Genomic DNA, 6,071 nt, shown 5'->3' with positions numbered 1-6,071 from the left:
ATATTTAATTCATTTCAGATGTCATGCTGGAGAAGAGTGCTGAGGATACTGTGGAAGGCCAAAAAAAACCACAAATAGGTCCTCAAACAGATAAAGCCTGAACTCTTCCTGTAGGCTAAGATTATGAAACAGACTGTCATACTTTGGCCACAGCATGAGAAGACAGGACTCACTAGAAAAAACAATAATGCTAGGTGGAAGGTGGTAGGAAGAGAAGAAGAAGACCACATGCCAGATGGTTAGACTAGATCAAGGAGACCATGTCCCTGAGCCTGTAGGGTGGTTGAGGACGGGTGGCAATGTCTCATATGCAGAGTCACCATGGGTTGAAGTCTACTTGTGGGCAGCTAACAACAACAGGAACAATTTAATAATGAATTGTTACAGGGAAGCTTTTTAATGGGAGAAGGGAGGGTTTTTAACTTTACTGTTATATTTTCAAATGATTAAATACATTTAAAATTTTAACAATGTTTTAAATGTGATTACACGTTCAGTTGTGTTTTTATCAGGTTTTAGCATATCTTGTTTTTAGCCTTTTCTAAGCCACCTTGGTTCTCCTTCTGGAAGATATATATTAAATACAGTTGTCCCTCCATATTCGCTAGGGTTAGGGGAACAAGACCCCCGTGAATATGGAAAAACTGCAAATAACAAAAACACTGGTTTTACCTGAGAAGACACCTCTCTAGGAAACTCTGGGTCCTCCAGTGCAACTCTGTGGTCAATGTCCAACATACACTGACCATAGAATGGCACTGGAGTAGATACAAATGGTCTTTCAGTGCAACTTTTAGTTAAAGTTGACCACAGAGTTGCACTGGAGGACCTAGACAGTCCTAGAGAGAACATATTAATGAAATCTGGGAATAATCAAATCCGCAAATATCAAAGCCGCAAATATGGAGGGATGACTGTAAATATATAAATGAATGGTTTTCATAAGTTAGATGTTAGTGTCCCTTAACTAGTCCATTGGCTAGGCTTTTCATCAATTCCCATACATTTTGACATTAAACCTCCAAGAGGAAATGCTTAATGTCTCTCACCTATCACACTGCCTTTCTGTAGTAGCTCATCTATGTCTCACAAGTGTGTTATGATCCTAAAGTTCTATGCTCTTTCCCCTTCCCTTCCTGTCAACTAAGGCTCAAAACAGATGGGCTGAAAAACACGGTTTCCGGCTGTGTAGTGTTTAGATGATGCATGCCCTGAACACAGAGGGAAATAGTGCCAGACCCATATTTTCCTCAAAGAACCAAGCCAAAAAGGAGCGGCAAAATACCACTCCTTTTGCCAGCCTGGTTCAAAACCATGGTGGCAGCCTGGGTCAGGGCTGGGTGCATGTGGTTGCTGCAGCCCCAGCGCAAACCATGCCATGAACCATGTTTTTTGACCCATTTGATCATATTTCATAAATATAATTCTGGCCTTCTAGCTATAATAAACCCCAAGATCTTCTGTACCTATTTATTAATTCTAAACCAATATATTTTGGCCTTTCTACAATTCCGTCATAAGTAATCAAAAGTGCTAACATGATTTCTATGCCTCCAGGAAACATTTCTTACAACTTTGTAAATTTTGGCTAATTTTTCTGGGGTTAAGAGTACCATTTGTACGTCCTTTTGTAGAAATTTACTTTCAAATTATAAGAATACGTAAATTTCAAGCCCTTACTCCAAATATATTCCCACTGTTTCAAATAGATACTATAGCCCATATTTCTCACCCAGCTAATCATACTATTTAATTTGCTATCTTTCCATATTAAATCTGAACATTTTCAAATTTTTACCAATTAAATGATTATCATTCACGCATTCTACTTTCTCAAATTCTGACATTTCCCCTTCAGTTAGTCTTAAAAATCCCCCTTCCCTTCCCCTTCTCCATCCTGCCCTACATCATTTTGTCAACTCAGCTCTGCTCCTTTTCCTAGAGCACCCCATGAAGTGCATCCCATGAAAGAGGGGAGGGGGTAAATATTCAAAAGTTTTACTTTACATGACAACCTCAGCAAGAATATGTTATGCGCAAAAATGAAAAATATGAGAGATTCCATCAGAAAATGATTGGCTCTACAGACAATACAATGTGTATGAAATGGAGAGATTAACTATCTTCCCATGTGAAAAAAAACCCCATTGAATTAACATAGAAATGATTGGTAATGTGTATTAAAGATTTGGGGAAAGAAACAGACTATCCATAAGATTAAAGGTCTAAAATATCGATATAGGCGTAATTTTTAAATGGAATGGGTTTTTTTTATTTTTTCAATTTTATCTATTTATGTTTTCCGTATATACTCAACTATAAGTCAACCTCATGTATAAGTTGAGGTCAAGTTTTAGGGCCAAAATTATGGATTTTGCCATGACCCATGAATAGGTCAAGGGTAAAACTTAATAGTCTCTTTCAGTGTGTGCATATGGCAAGAGATGCTCTCATTTAGGCTTTTTGCTTCATTGTTTCATCTTTCATTTCAGACACACAGGTAAGAGAAGGACTCTTAAACAAACAGCAATATCAGTAAATCACCAAGGCTCCTTGCCTCCAGAGAGAAATGAACTCCTCTCTGCACCAAATGAGGAAATCTGAAAGAGATGCTATTACCTTACCATACTACCCATAGTGACCCATAAATAAGTTAACCTGGGATTTGGGGGTCAATTTTGGGCATACATTTTTAGACTTATAGATGAGTATATACGGTACCTTGTGTTTACTTTTAGAAAATTGCTATTCACTTGATCCAGATTTAACAAGACAACTTTGGACATATAAGAACTCTTAAAAAGAATTTGAGAAGATAATAAAACATCTTTTTTCTTCTTCTTTTTTTAAATGTTAATAAAACAATGCAATTATACTGGTTCTGAAAGATAAGATAGCAAGCAAACTAGAAAACAAGGATTAACAGTGAAGAGAAAGTAACTTTTGAATATTTGTTCATTTTTTAACTTTTATATTGGTTCCTATGTTGCATTATTATAATTTCTCATTGTAAATTTTTAAAATGTTTAGTGTATATTTTTATTTATGTTAATAAAATCAAAATGTAGACTAAAACCATCAACTCTGCTCCACCTCATAGAGCATCCCATGAAGTACACCCCAGGAAGTAGGAAGCAGGTAGAAGCTGGCTCTTATAGGCACTGGATTGTTGTTGTTGTTGTTGTGGTGGTGGTGTGCTTTCAAGTCATTTCTGACTTATGGCGACCCTAAGGCCATACCCCTATCATGGGTTTTCCTTGGCAAGTTTCTTCAGAGGGGGTTCGCCATTGCCACTTCCAGTCATCTAAGGTCCAAATCACATTGCAGAAATAATCCAGTTTGAGACCACTTTAACTGCCCTGGTTCAATGCTAGGGAATTCTGGGAACTGTAGTTTTGTGAGACATTTAGCCTTCTCTGGGAAAGAGCTCTGATGCCACAACAAACTATGGCATTTTACAGACCGCCCAAAAGGGCGGTCTGCTGCTGCCCTTGTTTGCTGCACGAGGGAACCGCAGTGGACAAACCACGCGGTTCCCCGGCGCAGCAAAAAGAAGCCGCAAAAAGCGGCTTCTTTTTCCGGCGCCCTTGTGACACCGCAAGGTGCCAATGGCGCCCTTGCGGCGTCACAAGGGTGCTGAGATGTGTGGACGCTAGGCGTCCATCACGTCAAAATTGCGGTGCCCATCTGTATAGGGAGCCGCCATTTTGACGCCCTCGTTACATGCGAGGGGCAAGGCGCATCAGGAAGCGCCGCCCCTCGCGCATAACGACGGCGCCTGATTGGGGCTATAATTCCCAAGATTAGCTAGTACTGAGTCAGGGCAATTAAAGAGGTCTCAAATTTCTGCAGTGTGTTTGGACCTAAAACTCCCTAAAATGCCAGCATCCAGGCAGGTGCTGCTGTCTCAGAGTGAGCAAAAGTGGGAAGAATCTGAGGACTTCAGAGGAGGACCAGGCTCTTTCAAAGAAAGCTGAATGTTAGGAGATTCAAAAAAGGCTGAAAGTGTACAAACCAGGTGATTCACAATGGCGTTGTGATGGCGACCAAATTGAAGGGTTTTAAAAAAGGATCAGACATTTGTTGGAGGATACAAATTACTAGCTTGATGGCTACCTCACAGTATCTCCTGCATGGTTGTGCAAGAAAGCTGTTGAATTCATGTTCAACTGGCAGGTTTCATACAGGCATCTAATTAGCTTTTGACAGAACAGGATATGCTTTAGTTTTCTGTGGGTTTTTCAGGCTATGTGGCCATGTTCTGGAAGAGTTTATCTCTGATGTTTTGCCTGCATCTGTGGCTGGCATCTTCAGAGGGGTGGTGACATGGAAGTGGTGGGGTATATATTTGTGTGACTCTTGTTTGGGAAGAAGTGATTTACATGTTAATCTCTGTGTTGGTCTGTTGCTGAATGGCAAGGCCTCAGGGTGGGAGGATAGCCGAGGTGGAGGTGTACAATCCATTGTCCACAGGGAAACCCCCTGCCCCTGGGTAGTGTTCATTTGCATGTACTGTGTCTTGATTTTGGCGTTCTTCAGGACTGGTAACCAAACTTTGCTTACTTTCAGCATTTCTTCTTTCCTGTTGAAGTTGTCTAGATGCTTGTGGATTTCAATGGCCTCCCTCTGCATTCTGACCTGGTAGTTGTTGGCATGGTCCAGAATTTCAGTGTGTTCAAATAGCATTTTATGCCCAGGCTGGATTATGACGTGTTCTGCTACTGCTGATTTTTCTGGCTGGCTCAGTCTGTAGTCTCTTTTGTGTTCTTTCATTCATGTTTGAGCACTGCATTTAGTGGTCCCTATGTAGACCTGCCCACAGCTGCACGGTATGCGGTAAACTCCTGTGGCAGTGAGAGGACACATGGCAGTGAGAAGGATATGCCTTTGGTCTGATCCAGCATTTCTCATCTCATATTCTTTTTTCCCCAGTGGGATGGGGCAGATGGGGCCAGGTTTGATAGTGAAGATGCCAGTTTCCGGAAGCCACAACCCTCCTAATGATCTATGTGCCCAAATCCTCCCTTAGAAATTGATAGCCCTAAAGTTCTTGTCCCAGATCTGCCTGCCTGCCTGCCTGCTCTGAGATTTTTTTAGAAATCATATCCAATGTGATTGTTTCTAAAAGATTCCATGGCGTGAAATGCAGGTGAATTTGACGTCATGAACTGTTGAAGATTTCACGCAAAGCTGCATCTACAATGTGGAGCAGCCTGGACTTCCTTGTACATTTCATTCCCATCCTATTGACAGTAGATACGGAAATTGTGCTAGGATGACAAAATTAATTAAAATAATTGGCAAAAACATTTCCCCTTCAAGGGGGATGGCAGATGGCCCGTTAAACCTACCACTACCTCTCTACACGGGTTGTTAAAAATGGCCTGCATGGCAACAAAAATAATATTGATACAAGCTCATTAGTCAAAGGGCTACCTGTACCATGATAGAATCACTGCAACAGAAAGCAATTTGCTCACTTGTGGGTTCTTATGAAACTATCTCAATATAAGCAGAAAATCCTACGCTTTATACACCAGCAAGATGATAAAAAATGTCTGTGCTATCTAAATGCAATGCAAATAGTCTACTGTTGTGGCAACGTTACTCTTTTTTTTTTGCACAAGACAGAATGAACCTAACTGTGACTCCAAACCTGTTCCTTGCGTGAACTGAAGGGCACCAAAACCCATCCCATAACTCCACAGGGACTGAATAATTGTATGAAGATACCTTTATCCTACCCTACCAAGTGTATTTAAAATAGCTTGGCCCAGCCACTGAGATTAAATTTAAATGCAACCAAAATTGGATGAAAACATGTGAGGCAGAGAAGCCATGGTGGAGCAAGAGAGCAAAGGAGCTTCTCTTTGCGAATGTCCACAAGATCCAATGGGCCTTCAGCATTTCATTCTCACCAGCTTTGCTCTGGTGCTAATATACATATTTTCATTGTCCATATTTCTGTCACTGTTTGTAGAAATCATGATACCCATGAGATGGGGAAGGGCTATAGCTCAATAATAATAATAATAATAATAATAATAATAATAATAATAATAATAATAATA

The sequence above is a fragment of the Sceloporus undulatus genome, chromosome 1, assembly GCF_019175285.1.
Source record: "Sceloporus undulatus isolate JIND9_A2432 ecotype Alabama chromosome 1, SceUnd_v1.1, whole genome shotgun sequence".
NCBI classification, from domain to species: Eukaryota; Metazoa; Chordata; class Lepidosauria; order Squamata; family Phrynosomatidae; genus Sceloporus; species Sceloporus undulatus.
This window is presented reverse-complemented; position numbering follows the sequence as displayed.